This window comes from Lycorma delicatula, chromosome 1, assembly GCF_047948215.1.
Source record: "Lycorma delicatula isolate Av1 chromosome 1, ASM4794821v1, whole genome shotgun sequence".
Classification (NCBI taxonomy): Eukaryota; Metazoa; Arthropoda; class Insecta; order Hemiptera; family Fulgoridae; genus Lycorma; species Lycorma delicatula.
Window position 1 is genome coordinate 369305966 of NC_134455.1, and position 27499 is coordinate 369333464.

Here is a 27499-nt window from a genome sequence, read left to right on the forward strand (position 1 = left end):
TAATTTTTTAGTTGTCGGTAAAAAACAGTTTACGCATTATACAAGAGATAAATATTAAAAATTAAAATACACGACTGCCAGAAAAAATTATTTTTAATAGAAAATAAAATATAGGACAATTAAAGGGCGAGTAGTTAACAATTTTGTATACAGTATTTGTATATAGTATAATTTTATTTTCAAATGTTTTAAATTATTTATATATATATAGATCCTGTGACACCCGGTAACGTAAGGATTCCAATACTGGGTCTATATTTAAATCGGTTCAGCCATTGAGCTGCTATGGTGGAACAAACATACATACATATTTCTTAAATACTTAACTTCTTTTGAGTCAGTCGTGCAAAAACACGAAGATAACTTCACACCATGAAATACGAGATTTCCGAATCGTTCAGAATGAAGCGTTGAGAAGCGAGTTATTCAAAAACGACTCATTCATCTGATAAAAATTTATTTAAACATACAGTATATATATATATATATATATATATATATATATATATATAAACTTGATGGTTTCTTACGTTTTTGGACCTAAATATACCTATTTTTATGTGATTTAGGCGTAAAAATCATATAAAAATACCTATTTTTATATGATTTTTTTAGATGTTTGGGACAAAACTTCGGGAAATACGTTCTGGGACCTCCCAGAACGAATTTTCGAAGCTTTCATTATATCCGACGTAAAACAGAAAACATCGGTGACGAAATCTTGTTTTATGTTTGAAAGACAATAACTTTGTTAAACGACTAATAAATACCTACATTTTATTAACAAAACGCGTAGAAAATTTTATTCTGAAAAAATTAGTTTAATAAAATCTATGAAAAACAAAAAAATTAACTTTTATTAATAACAAACTTAACAAAAAATATTATGAATTTAAAACAATTAAAAAAAAACTATTTTTAGTACAATAAATTTAGACCATTGAAAAATTAAAATATTATTAATTTATTTTCAAAAAATACTCACTGTGATTAATACTCTATAATGTATTACACGACTGCCCAAATAGGAGTGTAATGTATTTTGGATGTATGTATTTATGTTTGTTTCATGTATATATATATATATATATATATACATACATATCACAATTCTACAAAAAAAAATTATATATTTATACATATTTTTATATAGTCTATGATTGTCCCGGTAATGTAAGCATTCCAACCAATTGAGCTGCATACGGTGAAACAAGCTTCGAAAATTCGTTCTGGGAGGTCCCAGAACGTATTTCCCGAAGTTTTGTCCCAAAATTCTAAAAAAATCATATAAAAATAGGTATTTTTATATGATTTTTACGCCTAAATCACATAAAAATAGGTATTTTTAGGTCCAAAAACGTAAGAAACCATCAAGTTTACCCCTAATATACTGAAATTTCACCAGGGAATTGAAATCCGCGCAAATGTTTTCGCTAGTCATAACTCGATAACAAAACGTTTATGGACATATGTTTGTAAGAACTTTTTTCCTTATTTGAAGCTCTAGAATTATTTTCCAGATTATTTCCCTTTCCTACAAAGAGGAAAGGGAAAAACCTGCATGTGCATGTTTATACAGCCTATGACATAAACTTGAAGGTAACTTAAGGATTCCATTGCGGGATCATACATTTGAATCGGTTCAGTCGTTGAGTTGCTACGGGAAACAAACATACATACATCCTAAATACATTACACTCTTTTGGACAGTCGTGTAAAAATTTAACCCTATTAAAAATAAAAAAAAGGGGAATCATAATTTTTTTTAGTTAAAACATAATTATCTATTAAAAAAATCCTTATAATCTATAAACTTCAACGCATTACAATAATTTTTTTTTTCAAAAAATCGCATCGACTTTACAAAAGAAAACGAAGAAAATGATTTGCACTGAAAAGGAAAAGTAATTTTTCCACTACGTTCTGAATAACATCTTTGAAACCTATATTTTGAATTCGGCGGCAAATTTTAAATTAATTACAAGTGCATAAAATACGAATTACGTAATTCATTTGAATTATGAAATCAGATTAATTATATAATTTATTTTTGGAGTAGGTTCGTTTTTACTTCCTTGTACGGATCACGAAAAATTTCGGTTTCCAGATTTCAACGGAATGGAAATATCCATTTTGACCAACCCTGAATCCATTTTGAATAGTTTCGGCGTTACGTCAGTACGTATGTATCTCTCATTACTCAAAAGCGATTAACCGTAGGATGTTGACATTTTTAATTTAGGACTGTTGTAACGTCTAGTTGTGCACCTCCCTTTTAGATTGCAATCGAATGAACCAATAGTGTCCAAAAAAGCCCAAAATCCAAAAAATTTCACTTTTTCTTAACTGCAGTAATAAGCCTACATTAAAAGCTTTTCAACGATATATGATAAAATGTACTTATTTTCATTGGTTCCGGAGTTATAGCCAAATAAAATTATAATTAATGAAATATTTGGATTTTACAAGGGGAAGGCACATAGGTTCGAATCCGACTTCTTATACATTTATCTTTTTTTATCTTTATTTTTTTTTTAATTTAAATATATTGATTTATTAATTATTATTAAATAATAATAATATTATTATTGTAAAATTTTTACGATGAATAATAATTCAATAAAAAAATTAAAAAGTTTTTAATGAAATAAAATTTTATACGTTTAAAACTGTGTGTATGTAATTTAATAGACGTACAAAGAAACCGGCTTCCGTGGCGCGAAAGGTAGCGTCTCGGCCTTTCATCTGGAGGTCCCGGGTTCAAATCTCGGTCATTTTCACACGCTAAAAATATTATCATAATCTAACTGTGATCCCGGAGGTTAAAAAAAAGAAAGGCGTACAAGAAATTCAAGTATTGTCCACATCAGATTTTTTTATTTTATTCTGTAATCTCTTCTAAGCAGAATTTCCGGCTGGCCTACAAAATATAATGCTTATAACAGAAAACAACATTTTCCTGAAACAATACTGGGTCGTTCAAAATGTGTTAAAGTATTAGCATAAGGCTGTATAGGATTTAAAATCATGAGTACATAATAACGTAAATGAGTAGCGACTGTCTAAAATACGGAAATAAATGAAACATAACTTGTCAAGAAAATCCTAGTTTGAAAGGAAACGTTGTTACAATATTTGATCCACAAGCGCCATTTAAATTAGACTCAAGAACAAAGATCCATCGTTTTTCGTCGAATCATGAAACTATTTGTCGTGAAACTGTTGAAGAACGTTCACATCAATTGATTTTTGTAAGATATGTTAACGTGAAAAATTTCGAAACTAAAGGATCGATGAAAAATATACGATTACAGAGAATGCGTGCAGTATCGAGTAATCTTGGACACGTATTCAATACAGGGAAGCCATAAAAATACATTCTACTGCCTAAATAGGAGTTTTTCCTAAATAATTTTTTTTTTTTATTATTAGACTAGTATCCGTTGGTAAAAGTGTGGAGCGAACATGAGATCATTTTGTATTGTTTAAAAAAGCGTTCATCCACATTGGTTCTCTTAATATAAACTTATAAACCCCGGAAAACAAAGACAAAAAAAATATACGGGTCAAATTGAGAACTTTCTCCCTTTAAAGAGCTCATGCAAACAAAACAAATACGCGCATGTATAATATTTCAGTGATGAATTTTGAAGAAACACAAATTTTGAAGTAGTATAATATGAATTGTTATAAAATTCTGTTTATTTCCATGATTTAAACAAAATATAAATAAGTATAATAATTCAGTGAAAAAATCACCTTTTAAATGAGCCTAAAATTAAGTCAAAATTCCTTATTTTTTTATTTAAACTGTAAATCTGTATATTGTATAAAATTATCTATTCTACATTAAAATTTGAAAATAAATTTTACAATTAAAATTTTACCTTTTCTTGTAAAAAAAAATCTTATTATATTATTAAATTAAAGATGATAATGTGTAAACTACAAATTCTCTGAATCATAAGTAATGCCGTTATTCATAATTTTCAAGTTAACAAACCTATAAAAAAGAAAAATTAAAAAAATTACTTTTCAAATTCTACTAACAAATTATTTTCCTATCTAATGCTATTTTTCTTATTATCAATAATGACAAATGATTCATAGATTAAAGGTTCTAGGTTTGTTCCTTGATATGCGTCTGATTTCTAATTATATGAAAAAAAAAATTAACATGTAAAAAAGATATGTTTAATTATAAAACATCTTATCTTATACATCAAGATAAATTATAAAACATTTTATTTTATAGATAAGGACATAGCAAATATTTAATGATCAAACCCAAACTATTTTCTTATCTTTAAAACATTAATAAATAATATTACACGTTAATAAATAATTACATCGTGCCAAACGATCTGAAGAAAAGGACAAAAAATATAAAATTAATAAAAAATATAATACAGAACTTAACTGATGAAAGTAAAAAATTATGTGATTTTTAGGAATTTTGTATAATATTTTTTGCAATATTATTAGATGGAGCCACAATATAGTATAAAAATGTATGGAATTGTTAATAAAAATAAATAACGAAGAATGTATAAATTCGACTTTATACTGATAAAAAAAATTTTATTATTGTGTTCTAAATGTAAAAATTATTTTTATAAACAATTTTGAAAAATTCTTGATTATGTATGACTAGATATAAAAATCCAAAGTTAAAAATAGTAGTTACCATGCAGACTACAGAGCCTAATCTTATAATAGTTCTCTCTATTAATTCATTTTAATTAAAACGTAAATTTTTTCGCTTTTGCATTGTTTACGAACGGTTTTTAAAATAAAATTATTAAAAATAAGATAGGTTAAAAGAAAATAATAAAACTGATTAAAAGACATTAGAAAAATTATTTCAATCTTTAATTTTAATATAAAAAATTGATGAAAAATTAAGTGTTGTTAATTTTAATCGCCTTTGATATTTAAAATCTAAAGAGAAACTGAAACAAAGAATTGTTTTTTAATACGTAATGAACTGCTTTCAAATTTATTTCACACAGCAAACATATTCACCACAAAAGTAGTTCTATTGAGAGTAGTGGTACAAAGTGTTAAAATACCACAGGACGCTTACCCGTTAACAAAAAGCTTTGATTAATAAATCTTTAAAAATAAATATCTTTTATTATTACAATAACTTTAAATTGATTTTTGAATTTAAAAATTATATCTGTAATTTATAAATTAATGTTTATTATTCAAATTAAAGCATCAAAAACACGTGCAATCTTGTGTTTTATTATTTCTTTACGTAATGTGTACATTGCAATCTGTTCAACTAGTGAACAGTAAGCTGCCCGCCTCCTCACCGATGATCCAATGAGATGAAAATGATATGTATGACATGTAAATGAGTTGTAAACCGAGATTATTTTTTTGTACAAAGCATAAAAAAAAGTTGATTAAATTTTTAAACGCATTTTTTTATTGTCTTCAGTCATTTGACTGGTTTGATGCAGATATCCAAGATTCTCTATCTAGTGCTAGTCGTTTCATTTCGGTATACTTCCTACATCCTACATCCCTAAAAATTTGTTTTACATATTCTAAATATTGCCTGCCTACACAATTTTTCCCTTCTACCTGTCCCTCCAATATTAAAGCCACTATTCCAGGATGCCTTAAGATGTGGCCTATAAATCCGTCTCTTCTTTTAGCTATACTTTTCCAAATGCTTTTTTCTTTATCGATTTGCCGCAATACCTCTTCATTTGTCACTTTATCCACCCATCTGATTTTTAACATTCTCCTATAGCACCACATTTCAAAAGCTTCTAATCTTTTCCTCTCAGGTACTCCGTCGTCCAAGTTTCACTTACATATTCAGCTACGCTCCAAACATATACTTTCAAAAATCATTTTCCTGGCGTTTAAATTAATTTTTAATGTAAACAAATTATATTTCTGACTGAAGGCTCGTTTCGCCTGTAGTATTAGGGATTTTATATCGCTCCTGCTTCGTCCATCTTCAGTATTTCTACTTCTCAAAAAACAAAATTCTTCTACTTTGGAATCTTTTCTCTTCCTATTTTTATTTTCAATAATCCATTATTATTTCCACTACATTCCATTACTTTCGTTTTGTTCTTATTTATTTTTTATGCGGTAGTTCTTGCGTAGGACTTCATCCATGCAGTTCATTGTTTCTTCTAAATCTTTTTACTCTCTGCTAGAATTACTATACCAGCAAATCGTAGCATCTTTATCTTTTCACCTTTTACTGTTACTCAAGATCTAAATTGTTCTTTAACATCATTAACTGCTAGTTCAATGTAAAGAATAAAAAGTAATGGTGATAGGGAATATCCTTGTCGGACTCCCATTCTTATTACGGCTCTTTCACATGTTCTTCAATTATCACTGTTGCTGTTTGGTTCCTGTAAATGTTGACAATGCTTCTTCTATCGCTGTATTTAAATCCTAATTTTTTTAAATGCTTAACATTCTATTCCAGTCTACGTTATTGAATGCCTTTACTAGGTCTATAAAGGCCAAGTATATTGGTTTGCTTTTCTTTAATGCTCCTTCAAATCTGAACCCTAAAATTGCTTTCGTTGTCCCTATACAGTAATATACATCCCTATACAGTAAAACAAATTTCTTTAAAATCTTTTATTATTTTCTGAGGAAAATTATATAAAAAAATTGTGAAAATAAATTCTTTTATATATTCTTTTCTATTTATTTTTTTCATATTCATATTCAAAAGCTGATTGTGGTGACACAATTTTCAAAGAATTATGTTAAACTATCTTAAAAAAAGCATGAAATTATTTATCTAAGTTATGATTTCAATATCTATCATTTATTACTTTCTAATTTTATTAAAAGGAAAAATTTAAGTAAATCTTTTACAAGAAATTACAAGGAATATCATCTATATTTTATGCGTAATACGAATATCACTGCAATAAAACGTACGTGTGTGTACATTTTACGGTGAAAAACCGATATCTAGCAAAAGTCGATATTCTCTGGGGAAAGTTTACACAGACCAAATACATCCGTGAAAGACTGAAATATTTGCTTATAATATTATAAATTTGGACCTTCCAGGTATATGTCGATAAACATAGATAATCTTTAATGGGGGTCGAAATAGTAACTAGAAATTAAAAAAAAAAATCATCCAAAACCAATCTCTAAGCTAAATACACTTCCAGAAACCCTTGTAAAAAAAGGAAGTTTAAATTTAAGCCAAACACGACCCACGTTTGCTAATATCGTCTAATTAACGTTAAATACAAAAAATATAGGTTAATATCCAAAATTGGAGGGGATTAATCACATTCACCGATTATTCAGCATGCATTGATGGTGAATATTGAATAACAATATTTTTATTTAAAAAATTGATCAAAATACAAACCATCTGACTATTTGTATGGTTATCGTTCATCCATACATTTAACATATTCTGTATATCCTGCTTAATCCTTTCAATTTATAAAATTCTAAAAATAAATTTTTTTTATAAATGCTGCGAATTTGATTAACAGCCTCCAGATATGAAGAATAACCTTTCATTCATTTTCCTGTTTAGGCTCCAGTAATTACCGTTCAGATAATACTTCAGAAGATGAATGAGGATGATACGCATGAGTGTAAATGAAGTGTAGTCTTGTACAGTCTCAGTTCGACCATTTCTGAAATGTGTGGTTAATTGAAACCCAACCACCAAAGAACACCGGTATCCACGATCTAGTACTCAAATCGGTGTAAAAATAACTGACCTTACTAGGACTTGAGCGCTAGAACTCTTCAAAATCAGCTGATTTGGGAAGACGCGTTCACCACTAGACCAACCCTAGGTTTTGGGAAATAACATTTATAGTTTGTATTTAACGTGAATTAGACGAGATTAGAGAGCGAAGCGAGCGTAGGTTATGTTTTGCTTAAATTTAACCTTTATTTTTACTTCCTTGTACGAAATAAAGAAAGAATTGTGATCGCGAAAAATTTCGGTTTTCAGATTTCAACGGAAATATCCATTTTGACCATCGCTGAATCCATTTTCAGCAGTTTAGGCGTGACATCTGTACATACGTATGTATCTCACATAACTGAAAAACGATTAGCAGTAAGATGTTGAAATTTTGGATTTAGGACTGTTGTAACATCTAATTGCGAATCTTCCCTTTTGATTGCAATCGACTGGACCAAAAGACTCCAAAAAAGCTCAAAATCCAAACTTTGGATTTTCGCCTTTCTTAACTGCAGTAATAAGCCCTCATTGAGAGCTCTTCGACGAAATATTATAAGCGGTAGTTATTTTCATTGGTTCCAGAGTTATAGCCAAATAAAATTTTAATTAAAGAAATATTTGCATCTTGGAGGAAGGCACATGGATTCAATTCAGAATTCATCTGTTTTTTTTTTATTTAAATATATTGATTTATTAATAATTATTCACAGGTAATTAAAAAAAAAATTACGATAAATAATTCAATAACAAAAAAAAAAAATAATAACAGGAGTTATTAAGGAGATAAAATTTTATGTACTTTTCATTTAAAAAAAAAATCTCTATATGTAATTTAATAGGGTTACAAGGAAGTTACGTGGTGCCCACATCAAAATTTTTTACGACGGTTTTTCGTAATTTATTTACCACCTTACTATGTGATTTTTTTTTTAATTTTTAGTTTTCATTTCAACCCCTACCAGAGCCTATCTGTGTTTGTGGAAATATAACAGTGAAGGTCCGAGTAAGCAAATATTTCGGTCATTCACCGACGTATTTTGTATGTGTCAACATTTACCAGAGATTATCAACGATTGGCAGATCTCGGTCTTTCGCGATATATATAAATATATATATATATATATAAACTCAAAGATCAAAAATTAAGTTATGTTTCTGTGATTAATGGATCAATATAAAATTTAATTACAACGCAGCAGTAAAACAATTTGAAATCTTACAAAATATACTTTCCTAACCAATCACACCTACGAATACGATTGATTAATCAAATTGTATGTTCATACCAAAATTACATCGTATCGATCGACCAACCACATTTTACACTAATCACAGCAATGGAATAAATTGACTAATTATAATACAGTAAATTTCAACTAATCACAATCCCCGGTTTTATAACTAATTATACGGTGTGAATAAATCTTACCAAATGCAATACAGCGAATTTTGACCGAGGTTCTTTCCTAACACGAAGCAGATATAACTGTTAAGGCACTAAAATAAGGCTGGTTTTATTATAAAAAAAAACTATTTCGGTTTTTTAAATGAAAAATTTGGGTGCATTTATATATTTAAAAAATATTAATTATAAAAGTTTTCATCAATAACGGATTTAATATTTTTTTTAATTATTTAAAAAAAAATTTCTATATATATTTATGACAGTGCATAAATATCATACTAAATTTTATTATCACACAGACTTTAATTAATTATTTCTATTGATGAGACATAAAAAATATATATCAGTAATTTTTTAATTATTTTTTATTTATTCTTAAGTAAGTTTATGATTTTTTTTTTAAATTTACTTAGTTTAATTGGCTAATTTCTTTAAAATAAAAGGAATGTATAGAATATTCATTCATATTCTAGATAAAGAAACAAGTTCTTTTATAAAAATTATTTTTTTTTAATTTACGTATCCTATGAATACGTAACGTACCATACAATTAATTTAATGCCTAAATAAGAAACGATATTTTTTTAAATTTACTCCGTTGAAAATAAAAAAAATAAATTAGATTTTTATAAAAGAAGTAGAAATAAAGGTTAATATTCTTTAAAATTATGTATAAAAAGAAATAAAATTAAATAAATTATATTTCATACAGTTGTTTAAACAATTTTATTCGAAAAAAGTCACCAAAAATTATGCTTTCATAAAATTTATTATAATACTGTACAAATGATAAAACTGGCGGTAATATATTTCTATTAATTTAAAAAAATTGACATTTATATCAAAAGAATTACAAAATATTAGTTTTACTTCCTTGTACGAAGTAAAAGAAGTATTGTGATCGCGAAAAGTTCGGTTTTCAGATTTCAACGGAAATATTCATTTTGACCATTCCTGAATCCATTTTCACTAGTTTTGGCGTGACGTCTGTACGTACGTATGTATCTCGCATAACTCAAAATAGATTAGCCGTAGGATGTTGAAATTTTGGATTTAGGACTGTTGCGGGCCTCCCCTTTTGATTGCAAACGACTGGACAAAAAGTGTCTAAAAAAGCCCAAAATCCAAAACAATTTGGTTGTCGACTTTTTCTTAACTGAGTAATAAACCGTTATTGAAAGATTTTCAACGATATATCATAAGTGGTACTTTTTTCATTGGTTCCAGAGTTTATAGCCAAATAAAATTATAATTAATGAAATATTTGGATTTTACAAGGGGAAGGCACATAGGTTCGAATCCGACTTCTTATACATTTATCTTTTTTTATCTTTATTATTTTTTTTAATTTGGATATATTTATTTATTAATAATTATTAACGTCTGATTGTAAAAAAAGTTTTACAATAAATAATAATTCAATAACAGCAATAAAAACAATATGAAAAAATCAGAACTTATTCGTGAAATAAAATTTTATATGTAGTTTAAAAATTTGTATATGTAATTTAATAGGCGTACAAGGAAGTCATGTGGTGTCCTTATAAGATTTGGTGAAACGTCTGATTATTTGTTTTTGTTTTCATTTTGTGATGGTTATATCATGATAATTTAAAAATACATAGTATTAGATAGATATAAGACTTACATTTATTTAAAGAGTAATAAAGGGACTTTTACTCTAACCTAATATTTCAGGTAAGATTTTTAAAGTTATAATTGTATATAAATATTTGACGTTAATAAAAATGAATATTTTAGCTATCGTCTAACTGTTCACTTTTATTAAAGAATTGGAGGATCGTATCTCACTTTCAAATGAAATAACTTATATGACGGGCAGCAAAAAATGTGTATACGTAATTTATAGGCGTACAAGAATGTCATGTGCTGTCCACATCAGATTTTTAAAAATAAATAATTATAATTTAAAATTATACAACGTAAGGTAAACTACTAACTACTAGCCACGATTACTTAAAAATTAATTATAACATTTTTAATAGGTCTATAAAAGTAAAAAAAAAATTATCAAGAAAAAATATTAACCGAATCAAATACCAAATTATTATTTTTTTAAGTATATAACAGTTACGGTCAGATTTAATGACCGAGTTATGTCAGATTTAATTAATTAATTAATGTGATTTATTTTATTTCTTTTTCAATTTTGAACATATAGTACCAAGGAAATTGATGTAAGGAAATGTTATAAGTTTTACTTCATTATATGCAATATAAATCGAATGGTTTTATTGTTTTTTTTTTTTTTAGAAAACATATAAAATACAAATACTGGTCGTCTTAATAATATAATAACGGTTTTTAAATCTGTAAAAATTAAAAAACACAACTGCAAAAAAAAATAGGATGTCCGGCCAGTGCAGACATTACACGACAGTGTAGAAGTACTGATAATTGCCATTAGATCCGTGAAAGGTTTATGACAATATGGTTTGGTTATAATATTTAACTTGGTTAAATATAATGCCCACGTACTATTATAAACTTTCCGTAATATTGAAAATGACGCTGTTCATTTCGTTCGACGTATTGATTTTGTTACGTTATTTGTTTATAGCGTAATGTTTTCCAAACATTTAAATCTTTTAAAACATATATATATATATATATATATTCCCGGTAACGTAAGGATTTTAACGCGGTGTCTCACATCTAAATCGGTTCAGCCATTGAGCTGCATACGGTGATACAAACATATTTACATACACCCAGAATACATTACACTCCTTTTTGGGCAGTCGTGTAATAAATTAACGTATAAACCACAGTGAGTATTTTTTAAAAGTAAATTATAGATATTTTAATTTTTCAAAGATTTAGATTTATTGCACTAAAAACACCTAGTTTTAATTTTGTTAAATTCGTACGATTTTTTGTTTTAATAAAAGTTGATCATTTTTTTGTGTTTTTCATAGACTTTATTAAGTGACTTTTCTCAGAATAAAAGTTTCTATGCGTTTCGATAATAAAATGTACGCATTAATTAGTCGTTTAACAAAGTTAATGTACTTCAAACATAAAAAAGGTTTTTCGTCAACGAATGTTTCTGTTTTACGTTGGAATAATGAAAACTACGGGAAATACAATTCTAGGAATTGTTTATTCGATTTTTCAGGTCAAAAAACGTAAGAATCACGTTTACCACTAATATACTGAAATTTTACCGGAGGAACTGAAATACGCGCGAACTTTTTCGCTAGCCGTAAATCGATAACAAAACATTTTTGAATGTATGTTTGTATGAACTTTTTTCCTTCTATCAAACTCTAGAATCAGTTTCTACGTTAATTCCGTTTCCTTTTGAATCACTTTGTTCCCCCCGGAAACGTAATAATTCCAACGAACGGTAACGTTCAGACGTTGAGCTGCTACAGTGGAAAAAATATACATACATACACCCTAAATACACTTCTTACACTAAATACACTTCTTTTTTGTGCAGTTGTGTAATAAAGGTTTTGTTTTTAATTTTTAAATATTTAAATGTATTATTTTTAACAAACATACTCGAAAAAAATTATTTTTTAATTAAATATTGGTGGTCATATATATCCAGATGTAAATAAAATTAAACAAAAATGCTAGTGGCTATGTTTTAATATACGTAAATATAAAAAAGTTTAGTCAAATTTTATACTAAAAATAACAATTTATGTAAAATAAAATAATTTATGAAATATTAATATTAAATACTATATAATACATTTCTATTTAAACAATTAAAAGAAAAAAATAAAGTTAACACGTAATAAATCATAAAATTTATATTTATTTACCTTTTATTAGTGATAAACGACCGTAATTAAGGATTAATTTTATATTTTGATTAAAAAATGATAAAAAAATTATTTATTGTTTTGTTGTTAAACGATTCATCAGTTTAAAAAGTGGCAATAAATAATTAATAATAAATGTACAATATATAATGTAAGAAAGAAATAACATACAATATCCTGGATACCAGGGAATTAATAATATTAATTTTCATACAATTACTCGAAAAATGATTGATTTATAAATCAGTTTTGAAATCTGTTTGGACCTACTGGCTTGATTTGTGGGGTACAGTATGCAACTTCAGTATTGACGTACTAGAACGCTACCAGATAAAAACACTGCGAAAAATGCTAAACATACCCTGGTATATAAGCAATAGCCTCATATATAATGATCTTAAGTTGCGAACCGTTCGGCAGGAAATCTCTCTGGTCAACCTACATTATCAAAATCGTTTGGATCGGCATCCGAATTATTTGGCGGTCAATTAATTGGATAACACAATCACTGATTTTTCAAGACTGCTGAGTAATGTTATTCTTGGTTTGCCTTATCGTTTCAATTAGGTGACTTTATGGTCTAGTTGAAAGGAATGCTTTTCTATTTCATTTCGTTGTTATCGTTAAGTCACCACCCGCTTGGTCTGTGACTACTTAATGTTAGTTCAAATATAGATCTTATTTACTTATTGTTCAATTATCTTGTTGAACAGATTGTAAAGTTGATGTGTCATTATAATTAAAAAATAAATAAAAAAGTTAATGTAAATATTTTTATTTAATTTTAATTTTTTTTTATAAAAAGATATAAAAATATTATAAAAAGATATAAAAAGATAGGAGCGATATAAAATGCCGAATAGCACAAGCTAAACGAGCCTTCAGTAAGAAATATAATTTGTTTACATAAAAAATTAATTTAAATGTCAGGAAAAGATTTTTGAAAGTGTATGTTTGGAGTGTCGCTTTATATGGAAGTGAAACTTGGACGATCGGAGTATCTGAGAAGAAAAGATTAAAAGCTTTTGAAATGCGGTGCTATAGGAGAATGTTAAAAATCAGATGGGTGGATAAAGTGACAAATGAAGAGACATTGCGACCAATAGATGAAGAAAGAAGCATTTGGAAAAATATAGTTAAAAGAAGAGACAGACTTATAGGCCACATATTAATGCATCCTGGAATAGTCGCTTTAATATTGGAAGGACAGGTAGAAGGAAAAAATTGTGTAGGCAGGCCACGTTTGGAATATGTAAAACAAATTGTTAGGGATGTAGGATGTAGAGGGTATACTGAAATGAAACGACTAGCACTAGGTAGGGAATCTTGGAGAGCTACATCAAACCAGTCAAATGACTGAAGACAAAAAAATAAAAATAAAAAGATCTTTTAATTTAATAAATAATATTTTTGTGCAACGCAAAAATAGTTCTGTCGCATATATATTTTTTTTTAATAATTATTTTTAAGGAATAATTTATCTTTCCTTCCTTTCTATTATAAAAAACATCGCGATTTTGAGAATATAAACGCATAGAAATGTTAGAAATATTGGTACAAATGAATAAAATTAATTTAATAATAAAAACAATTAATGAAAAGAAAACTGTGGAAAAATACTACTGGGGTAAGATACCCATAGTACACCTTTGCATAGTGATAGAAGGAGGTAACATGTAAAAATAATCGAAAACGAAAAATATTAGTGTAGAACTCACAGTTTTCATGGTTGCTAGGCTGATCGGTGAAAGTCTCAATGATTTTAAGTCCAAGTTGAGTCGAATAGAACTCTGTAAGAATAGATTTGATTCCTTTCCTGTTTAATAGACGAATGGGAGAAATGAATACCGGGTGAGTAACGTCGAGTAACCAGCAACTAATTTATTAAAAATAAATTTTAATACCCGTTTATTTCCGCAGTAATATTTTTTAAATTAATTTTTTTATCGTACTGTTAAATAATAATAAACTTAAAAAAATGGCAACGGACTTCAAAAAGCCATGTAAATATGACTTTTTTTACGTAATAAAAATCCATATTTATTATTTAAATCTCAAAGTTTGGTGTAGGTACCAAATTAAAAATATCTATCACAACTAATCTGTAATATTTGCCTAAAAAATTAAAAATTTTATAAATTTTATTTTATACATTTTTGGTTTTTTGTTGGTGAATAAACATATTTTAAATGGTTTTTTCTCTTTCATTATTAATTAAAATATAAAAAGACTTAATAAAAAACTGTGCTTATGAAAATAATAAATCTCACAAGAAAGTACAGCCAAGAAATTTAAGTTTAGATAAAAACTAGAAAAAAGGCACCGCGAAAATTTTACATAGCTTGTTTCATTACACATAACTTTATTAAATATTTTTACCTATTTTAACTAAATAACGTTCACGAATTTAGCGTACGAACAACAAAAAAAAAAAGACTTTTACAATGAAAAGCTTCCAAATTCTGAACATTTTATCTGTTTCTTGAGTTGTGATTTTTTAACATAGCTCTTACCTCAATGTTTTTTTTTTATCCCTGAAACCCAAATATAATTTTAGATAAATCGTTTGTGCGTTTTGTTCAAAATAAAAATACGAGCATATACAGCAAACAAACCAAAGCACCATGCTTTGGTTTGAAGAGATAGCACCATGCTTCACTGAAGAGATAACGAAGAATCTTAAGAAAGAATATGAAAATATTTCTTTATGTATTTTTTCTTTTATGTATTTCGTATAAATATATATATATTATATATTTTAACGTAATTTTTCCCAATAATGTTCTTGAATTATAACACGAGATTACTATGAATATCAATACATAATAATTACGCTACAAAAAATAAATGTTTAGCTCAAATCATGTGTGTAGACAATGTAAAAATAATTATTCGTCTAAAATATTGTCTATTTAACAATCAAAAAACATGCATACAGTTTGATTTGAGAATTTCTACTTGTTTTTTTTTAAATCCGTTAACTATAACTAATAATTTAATATATAAAAATGTATATTCAATGTATCGCCGTAAGTTTTAAACTAATGATATTAAATCAGGTGAAAAATTAGTAAGTAAATGAAATCAGAGTTTTGAAAGCTTTTTCAGCAGTTATTTATAAAAAAATGAAAATAAAGCATTTAATTTAGTAATATATAAATTTTATATTAATTAAATTCTTCATATTATTTGCAAGTAATTTACCATTTATTAATTTTAGATTTATAATATAAAATATTAATTTTTATAAGCTGTAAATATGCGTCGGTACGAATATATTTACGAGCAATAAATTTTAAAATATTCAAATTCTATTTATTATTTAAAAAAAAATATTACCTGAAAGTTTACAACGGTATATATTTAATTGGCATTTCCTATATTTATTAAATTAGAGTGTACAAAGCATATTTTTCAAAATACTGAGAATATAAAAAAAAAAATTATTAATTTTTGGTATAAGAAAATGTATTTTATTTAATTAAACGTACATATTGTAAAGAATATTTTTGGGCTACATTATTAAAAAAAATTATTTTACTAAAAAAAAATGCAGTGAACTCATTTAATTCCGAATTAAAAGATAAAAATCTGATGTCGACATTACAAGACTTCCTTGTACGCCTTTTCTTTCTTTTTCCTGTTTAGCCTCCGGTAACTACCGTTTAGATAATTCTTCAGAGGATGAATGAGGATGATATGTATGAGTGTAAATGAAGTGTAGTAAGTCTTGTACATTCTCAGTTCGACCGTTCCCGAGATGTGTGGTTAACTGAAACCCAACCACCAAAGAACACCGGTATCCACGATCTAGTATTCAAATCCGTGTAAAAATAACTGGCTTAACTAGGACTTGAACGCTGTAACTCTCGACTTCCAAATCAGCTGATTTAGGAAGACGCGTTAACCACTAGACCAACCCGGTGGGTTTCCTTGTACGCCTAATAAATTACATTTACACTTTTTTTTAAAGTGAAAAGAACATAAAATTTTATTCCATTAATAACTTCGGATATTTTTTTTTATTGTTTATTGAATTATTATTTATCGTAAAATTTTTTTTACTTAACAGAGTTTAGTAATTATAAATAAATCAACATATTTAAATTAAAAAAAAAAGGAGATGAAGTCTGACTGGAACCGATGAGTCTTACTCTTGTACGATTGTTGTAAGATCATTAATTAAAATTTCATTTGACTGTAACACTGAAACCGATGAAAATAAGTACCACTGAAAAGTTGAAAAGTTCTCAATGAGGGCTTATTACTGCAGTTAAGAAAAAGTCCAAATCCAAAAATTTGGATTTTGGGCTTTTTTGGACACTTTTCGTCCAGTCGATTGCAATGAAAATGGGAGGTCCACAACTAGATGTTACAATAGTCCTAAATTCGAAATTTCTATATTCTACTGCTAATCGTTTTTGAGTTATGCGAGATACGTACATACCTACGTACAAACGTCACGCCGAAATTAGTCATAATGGATTCAGGGATGGTCAAAATGAATATTTCCGTTGAAATCTGAAATCCGAAATTTTTTGCGATCGCAATACTTCTTTTACTTCGTACAAGTAAAAACAATCAGAATTTAGTACAAATAATTTTTATTACAAAAAATCTATTTCCTTCTGTTTTATTTTTCTTAACATTTATCTTGCCTAATTTTCAGTAATTTATAAAAAAAAAAAATTGTAAGTTTTCCTAACGGTTACAAAAATTGAAATTTATTGTATTTAAAGTTAAAACAAATAATAAAAAGATTAATTTTATAATTATTTTATAGCAGGGCATCAACAGCTATGGTTATTAGCCTGGTGGAAATTAGTAGCGTATAAAAGATGCCATGCCAGTCCAGGATTCAAACCCTGGACTACCGCACGAAATGCCAATACGCTAATTACCCACGCTTTAATAATTAAATCAAGAAATATATATATTTTTTAAATAATTCAAAGCATTATAAAAAAACTAAGGGTTAATTAATTTTAGTATTAAAAAAATGAAATAATTTTTTTTTTTTAAATCTAGCTGAATCCCTTTCTCGAAAAAGAATAAAGCGATTTATAATTTTATCCTCGTATGTATTTTTATTTATGTTCAAGACTTAATCATTATTAAATGAACTAATTTCAATTATCATTTATTATTTTGTAAAGAAAGTTCTTGTTATGTTCCCGTTCTGTTTTTCAGATAAGTTAAAAAGAACATATTTTGAAATAAAAACTTATATTATCTACGTAGACAATTTGAAATTATTTGCTTTTATCGTTATTATTGCTTAAAAATGGATTAATTATTATAGCAAAATGTTATATAGAAATATTTATCTAAATTAATACCAATTCTTGCAAAAGAAAATTAATAAAAAACTTGCATAAAAAATAATATTTATTCTTTTACTATCGAAAGCCTCAGCTCACGCTGTGTAACAAAGTTCTTTTTATCATTTTTAACATTACTTCTTTTAATTCTTTCTCAAAACGCGGTAAAAAAAAAAAAAAATAGTACCAAATTCCAGACAGTTTTTTGTTATGATTTTTATTACTATTTTAATTTTTATTAAGACACAAATTTCTTCATTTATGTTTCTTCTAAATTACTTGTTTTCGTTCAGACGTAGATTTTACTATGTCTGTCTGAATATTAAATAAAAATTAACATAAAATTGCAAAATAAAATTTAAAAAAAAACGAAAATTAAAAATCAATTTGAAAAATGCAAATGTACGTAAATCTCAAAATTAATACCTTTAAATTATCTTTAAATATAGGTTTTTTTAGGTTAACGCCAAATTAAGGGTTAGTAACTTAAGGTTAATTCGTTATATAGCACCGATTTATAAAAATTGAAAATTAAAGAAAAATGGTATTAAATACATATATTATTTTTTAGTATAACTTTATGAAATGATTTTGTTTAATTCTATCATAAGGAAAATAGGAAATTTAAAAATAATTTAAATTTTCTAAAATTTAAATATGTAACTAATTCTGTTAAAGGGGATTTATTATTTTTTTATATATACAGTATTCTAATTAGGAAACCATATCCAAACAAAATTGCAAGAACAAGAAAATTGTAATAGGATATATTTACATCAATAACATTGATTTTTTAGCGGGTAAAGTCTCGTTTAATACAATAAAAATTACAAAAAATATCATTTAATTTTACTTCTATACTTTAAATACTTAAAAATATTATTTTTATTTTTTGTTATTGAAATTTATTCTAAAATATAGAAAAATAATCAATACTCGCTCAAGTATCGAAATTAACACATTTTCATCGTAATTAGAAACTCTAACAAGTTTATTTATTAAATTTGTTTTGTTTAAACATTTTTTTTTTTTTAATTTTAACGACTTTACAATCTGTTCAGTAAGATAATTGAACAATAAGTAAATAAGATCTATTTTAACCAACATTAAATAGCCACAGACGCAGTGGTTTATGACTTAATAATAATAATAACGAAATAAAATAAGTGAAACAGATCACCCCGTAAGGCCGGACTATAAAGTCACCTAACTGAAATGATAAATTAAATCAAGAATATTGTTTCACATCAATCTTGAAAAATCACTGATTGTGTTACCCAAAAAATTGACTGCCATATAATTTGGGTGCCGATTCAAACGATTTTGATATTGTAGGGCGACCAGAAAGATTTCCGGTTCGCAATTCAATTGCTTATGTATCAGGCTATGTTCAGCATTTTTCACAGTGTTTTTGTCTGGTAGCGTTCAAGTATGTCAATATTAGAATTACTTGCTGTACCCCACAATTCAAGCCCGTAAATCCAAATAGATTTCAGAATGGATTCATAAATCAATCATTTATTTTCTACCGAAAGCCGAGATCTACGTCCTATTACAGTTTTTAAACTTGAAGTCCATCTGTATCCGCTTTGATTTCATATGTTTTGTCCAGATAAGTCGTCGGTCAAGAAATAAACCTAAATATTTACAGTCTTCAGAACTTGGAATTGGAATATTTTTAAAAACATTGGAATATTTTAAAACTGGCAAATATTTCTTCATATTTTGAGCATGAATAAAAAAATTCTACATAATTATTTTAGTATATAAAAACTTCTTCGTATAAACACTTCGTATTATTTCTCTGAAACAATAACAGAGGAGCAGTACTAGAAGGTTATGAAAAGTTTTGTTTTTTAACGAATAAAAAATATTTTTAAAATTCAGATGAGTAATTTATTGTTATATAGGTCGAAAAGAATGGTAATTTTATTGATAATTTTTTAAAGAAGAAAATAAGTTTAATTTCTAATAAGCACAATCCATTGTTTTCATAAAATTAAAATGTAATGGAAACATCATAAATCGTTTATGATGATTTGCGATGTGAAATAAAGAAACTTTAGCCAAGTACATATTACTTTGAAAAAGGAGCAAATTTTCGGTGTGAATATTGCCAGGATTATTATATATATATCAGTAAAGCACATATTATAGCGACTGTCCACACTACCAAACGGAAAGAATGAAATACAAGATATCTTATGATCTAAAAAATTGCTTAAATAATGTGATAAATCGTGAAAAAACTTTTAATTATCTGAAGGATTTGAATTTTCAGCGTTATGTATGTATGGGTAAATTATGAGTAACAAATTTTAATTAATTATGTCTCTTCTAATTCTGTTTTAAACCCCTGAACTGTACTTACTGTTTCAAGCAGCATTCCGTTATTTAAAATTATATACATATAATCCACTAGGTGTCGCTAATGACCAATAAGAATAATGTAACATTAAATAAAAAAAGCAGAAAAAATAAATTTTTCTTCATAATTTTAATATACCAAATGAATTTAACAAAATCATAAGAAAAAAATATGTTTTGCATGGGGACGCTCTTTATAAAATTAGTTTCTTTATAACAATATTTACTAAAATCATAGTAGAGCTCCCTTTTAATTTTTTATATATATATACATACATTTTTGTGTGGGTGTGTTTGTGCATAAATATATACATATCGTTGACCAACCAAAGAGAACCTCTACTTTTTCTGTTTAGTCTCCGGAACCACCGTAAGGTATTACGTCGAAAGATGAATGTAAATGAACTGTTGTTATGTACATTCCCAGGTAAACCATTCCTGAGGTGTGTCGTTAATTGAAACCCAACCATCAAAGAACACCGGTATCCACGATCTAATATTCAAATCCGTATAAAAGGCCCTTACTAGAATTTGTACCTTAAAACTCTCGACTTCGAAATTAGCTGATTTGTGATGACGAGTTCACCACTAGACTAATCGGGTGAGTACCAAAAAACTTCGAAGTTAAATTTTTTTTTTTTTTTTTTAACTTTTCTAATTAATCTTTTTTACTTCCATGTACGAAGTAAAGGAAGTATTATGATCGCGAAGAATATCGGTTTCTAGATTTCAATGGAAATATCCATTTTGATCATCTCTGAATATATTTTGACTAGTTTCGGTGAGACGTCTGTACGTACGTATTATGTACGATTTTATTTATGTATGTACATATGTATTTTCTGTACATACATAAAATGCTAAAATTTTTCTTAACTGCATTAAGAGCTTTTCAAAGATACATCATAAGTGGTATTTAGTTTCATTGGTTCCAGAGTTACAACCAAATAAAATTTTAATTAATGAAATATTTGGAACTTAGGAGTCGGAAAATCGGTTCGAATCCAACTTCATCTCCTTTTTTCTTTAATTTAAATATTTTGATTTATTAATAATTATTAAACTCTGATTGTAAAAACCTTTTTACGAAAAATAATAATTCCATAATAACAATAAAAAAAAAAATTTCAGAAGTTATTAATGAATAAAATTTTATATACTTATCATTTTAAAAAAAATGTGTAAATGTAATTTAATAGGCGTACAAGGAAGTCATGTGTTTTCCACATCAGATTTTTTTATTAAGTAGAAATTACATTTACTTATTACAGCATGCTTAAAAAATATTTAATTATTAATAAAATATATTTTTTTTTACTTTTTTAAAGGAAATGATTTATAAATTTAATTCAAATATATATATATATATATATATTTATATAAAAATATACATTTTTAAATTTGTCAAAAATAACAATAATTACTAACGAAGATCATAATGAGATTTTTTTTAAAAAATTGTTCAAAATTAGAACAATTACTTTTTTCAAAATTATAAATAAAAATTCTAATTTATGTAATACATTTAAATTAATAAATAATTACTTTAATTTTTAAAATTAAGAAATAACATTCTTAAACAAAAAACAAAAACTCTTTACTATCTGATCAATATTACTATCGAACATTACTGATTTCCGTCAATTTAATCAAAGCTTAAATTAAAAAATAAATCTTTTAAATTTTTAATAAAAAGAGGAATATATTATATGAATTCCAACAAACGGAACATTGAAAAAGAGTAGAGAACTTTTTTTTTTATAGTAAGAATTGAAAGATAATTTTTTTTGTGAAATCAATAATGAAATTATAATAGATTAATTTAAATTTATATTTGATCTTTTCACTTTTTCAATTTCTTAACTATTTCTTTGAAAAATGATACATTTTTTTATGTTATGAAAGAGCGGGCATCAACTTCTATGGTTATTAGCCCGGTGAAAATTGGTAGCGTATAGATGTAATGCCTGACTTCTACGCGACATCTATACGGGGGATTCGAACCCGGGACCACCGCACGAAATGCCGAGCTCGCTACCTACTCAGTCACGGTGGTCGGCGATAAAATTTTAAATAACCCATTTATATTATATTAAAATATTAAATTTTTTTATTAAATAGGTTTTATTAATTTTATTTTTTATAATTAATTTTTACTCAACCAAGCTGTTAAAACAAAATGTTTAACGGTGTATAATATATATCAAATATATATATTTTTCTTCCAGAATGACTAAAGTAAAGTCTACCGTCTACCATTTTATTTTATTCAAACATTCATAAATTCAACAATAGTCTACTGACTGAGATGAATCGTTTTGTGTATATATTTCAGGAAGATTAATGCAATTGTTTTGAGTTATCGAGGCAAGAACAAATATATATATTCCAATTATATATCATGAAATTGTCTGACTTAGGTTTTTAATTTTAAATTCACTTTAATATACAACATATTTAAAAAAAAATAACATAAATGTAAGTTTTAAAATAAATTAATCCTGCCTAGAATATATTGGAAAGAACCCTATTTAAATCCTCTAAATTAATTACTAAGATTTTAATAATTTTATTCATAAATTAATAGTAAATAAAAGAATATTTTAATAAACCTGGGTCATAATTATAAATTATGTTACTTAATTATTTTATGCTACATATTTTAAATTATTCCGTTTTATTTTAGTAATTATTTTGAAATATTAGATTGGGATAAACGGTATTAAACTAAACGAATATTTATTTTTACAGTATACATTTTTGTTATTTATACTATCTACATGTTACAAATACAAAAATATATTCTAACTTTTATTATTACACAAAAAAAAATATTTTATTCATTTATTTATATATTTTAATAATTAAATTTCTTGTAATAATTATCATTTTATAAATTTTAAAGATTTTCTATACTTTTAAAATAATAAATAATAATACGTAAGACAGAAAATTTTTCCAACAAATTCAGTTTGTTTTATTCATAATATTATTGTGATTTATTTTAAAAATGAAAAAAAAGAATTAAAAATTATTAAAAACGAAAAAAAGGAATTTATTTATATTAAAAGAACATTAAAAACAAACATTATTTAAATTTCAGAATGAAAAATTGAAATTCAATCTGTTTAAAATTAAAAAAAAGTAATATAAAAAGTTTGATTTTATTATTGTTTTTTTTTTTTTTAAGATCGAAAAGAATATTATAATATTTATAATACAATATAATATTATATTATAAATATTATGATATTATAATAAAATTTATTATAATAAAATATATTCATTAGCCTTGTCGAAACTTGTAGCTTATGAAATGATGCCGTACCGGTCCGGGATTCGACTCTGGGACCGCCACATTAAATGCCGAAACGCTACTTATCCACGGAGGTCAGCTTTATTATTTAAATAATTTATTATTTGTTATATATTATTAATTTTTAATATTTTTAAAACAACAATAAATATTAATACCCAGGACAGAAAATCTTTCCATTGAATTCATTATGTTTTATATAATTAGAAAAAAAGATTATTTAGAAATTTTATTTATAACGAAAAAATGTAATAGTAGACCAAAACTTATTAAACCGCATTTAGTTTATTTTTTTTTTAATATAAGTATAGAAGTATTTAATTTAAATTAAGAAGTTATAACCTCATCGTAAAACTCGACAATATAATTAATTTTTCGTCAAAATAATGACTTTTTTTAAAAAGGATTATTATTATTATTTAAATTTATTAATGATTATATTTAATATGCAACTGTTTAAAAATACAGAAATACTTTTAATTTAAAGTCTTATAAAATATTTGCGTAGTGTTGTACTGTTAAAGTATAAATTTTATAAAAAAAAGTATACCTGTTAATTTTCAATTAATATATTAAGTTTGTATAATATCAAAAACTACTAGTTAAATTTTTGATTTCAGTAAATTCACCATAAATATTTACAATAAAAAATTATAAGTAAGTAAATTACATTCATTTCATTTTTTTAATAAGCAACATAATCTATGTTAAAATATTTGTTTTTATAAATACAACAAAATTATTACGGTTAAATTAGTCGCATGAATATGTTTATTTGGAAAAAAAAATATATTTTAGGATTTCTAATGATATTTATTTATTTTAATTCAATCTATTACAAAAATATTTTCAAATATTGATAATTACACCTCTGTAAGTAACCACGAATTAATTAAATCACCTGTATGGAAGTAATTTTTTTTAACATATTTAAAAAATACTATTTGATTAAATATATTAAAAAAAAAATCCTATCGATGTTACAATTTTAAAATATTTATAAAAAAAGTATAAGATAAATATAATAATGAAAAAAATGTTAAACAAATAACACTTTAAAAAATAAATAATTGTAATAAAAAAAATGATGTCAATAAAAATATAAAAAATAAACAAAATTTTATTGAAAATATAACCAAAAACCTAAAGAGCTTTTTTTAACTCTTACATTAATTCACAAAATAAGGTTATACGTTTAAATCTTCTATTTAAACAATAAACTATATGGTTTACGTTGATAATTAACATTAAAGAAATTATTATTATATAAATTATTTTTTTAATATAAATTTTTTTTTTAAATATAAAAATTATTTATAAATTTAATCTTTTTTAAGGATTTTTTTTTTCTGGGCTTCGGCGTTATCATCGCCCGTTTTTTTTCTTTTTCGCAGAAAATAATTTATTACATTAATGTGTATATCTGTACAATTTTTAATATATTTTGCTTATCCAATATAAGATTATATATTTTCAAAAATTAGTTAAAAAAATTATCCAGTAATTATAAAAATGATAAATTAATAGATTATTAAATCGAAAATAAAATTCAATAAATTTAAGTATTATTTATTATTTTATATAATGAAACAGCGGGCATCAACAGCTATGATCGATCGTTAGCCCGGTGGAAATTAGTAACGCATGAAAAAATACTAAGAAAAGAAACCCCTAACGTTTTAGAAAAAGAAACAATGAAAGAGAGTCAAAAAAATAAACCTCGCCTTTAAATTAACAAGAAACATCTACAATAAAAAAATCATTATTTTATAACACCTCCAAATACTCCAAATAAATTTGGAATACCTCCAAATATTTTCATATAAAGAAATTTTCAAAGTGGAAAAAAGAATCGTAGGAAACATACATGGCACAAACTTTAAAAACGAAATCCACTAACTGAAAAACGAAATTTACAGAAACATAGATAAAATCTACAACATAATAAGAAAAAGAAGGTTACAATTTACGGCTACTTGTACAGAATGAATCCATAAAGAATTAAAAAACAAATCTTTGATAGATTTAATGTAGCAAAAACTAAACTCACATGGTTCTCGGATGTCGATAAAGACATTAAAAAATTAAACGAGAACGAAAACAAAATATAAAACCGAGATCAATTTAGAAAACTTATAAAAAACGGTAGACTCCCTCAGAAACACTAAAGACCGGGACTGAAAGAAGACGAGACCAAAGTAGCAGAATGAGAGAATACTGAAAGTACAAAAAAATAATTCTGTTTGACTTTATGTGTGCGTGAGGTATTAGGCCTAGAGGTCTAATAAAAAAAAGAAAATTATTTATTTAAAAATAAAATTAAAAACAAACATTTAAAAAAAATTAATTTCGTAAAACCTTATAAATAATATAGTTATAATCGTGTACTTAAAATAATTAAAAGGTTTTATCAAAATTTTTAATATTGATATTAAGGAAAGCATTTTTATAAAATATGTAATAAAAATTTTGATTGTATAAATCTATCAATTTTCTGTTTTAAATATAATAAAAAAAATTTAATTCAATTTATTATTATTATTATTATTATTTTTTTTTATAAAATAGAGATGAGAAAATCTATTTAATTACAATTTTTAAGCTTATTATTTTAAATATACTTAATTATGAATTATGTAGAAAACTTTTTGTGTTATAAAATCTTAAAAAATGGTTGTTTTTAATTTTATTTTTAAATAAATAATTTTTTTCTTAGTTTTTAATAATTTTTAATTTTTAATTAAAGCATAATAATACAAATATTATATAAAATATACTGAATTCAATGGGAAGATTTTTGTCATACATATAATTATTTATTGTTGTTTAAAAGCATAAAAAATCTTTAACATTTTTAATATAATCATTACAACAAAATTATTTATTAAAATACATAAAGATAAATAAATTAAATATTTTCTTTGGGTAATTAATTTTTGTTTTATAGTAAGATAATCTTCCATGGTAGAATATATCTTTATATTTGTAACTTGTAAATATATAAGTAGAAAATTGTTCGTTTAATTTAATACCGTTTATCGTAAACTAATATTATTTCAAAAATTTCACTAAAATAAAACGGAATAATCTAAAATATAATGCATCATAATTTTCTTTATTTTCTCCATTTAATAATTATTAATTTTCGTTTTACAAACAATTATTACCTATTATCTTTAATTTTACAATACAATTTTTTTCTTAAAAATTATTTTATTTCCTAATAATACAGTAAATAATTTTTTAACACCCTCAATTTGAAAATTAAAAAGAATAAAAAATTTAAACTTTATGGATTTTTATTTTTATATATAAATTCTAAGAATTTATATAAAAAGATCATTTTTATAAATAAAATTGTTATGTTTAGTCAAATAGAAATTTAAAACTATTTAAGTTGGCTTTCGAATAAGGAATTTAATTTTTACGATTCCAAAACAAATTTAGTTTTTCTTTAATAATTTTATTACTTTTACTATTATGAGTACATTTCGGTTAAATTAAATTTTATAATCATTTAAAAATAATTGAATGATGATAAAAGAAGAACGTGTAAATAATAAAAAATTCGTT

General features: G+C 25.2%; 1 protein-coding gene and 1 long non-coding RNA gene across 2 annotated transcripts in view; one reads left to right on the forward strand and one right to left on the reverse strand.

Moving 5' to 3' along the window:
- The window catches only part of Eip93F (Ecdysone-induced protein 93F), a 415494-nt gene that overhangs the window by 385834 nt on the left and 2161 nt on the right, over nucleotides 1-27499 (reverse strand). The window lies entirely within an intron of this gene.
- LOC142317268 (uncharacterized) overlaps nucleotides 1-27499 on the forward strand; it is a 90903-nt gene that overhangs the window by 22578 nt on the left and 40826 nt on the right. The window lies entirely within an intron of this gene.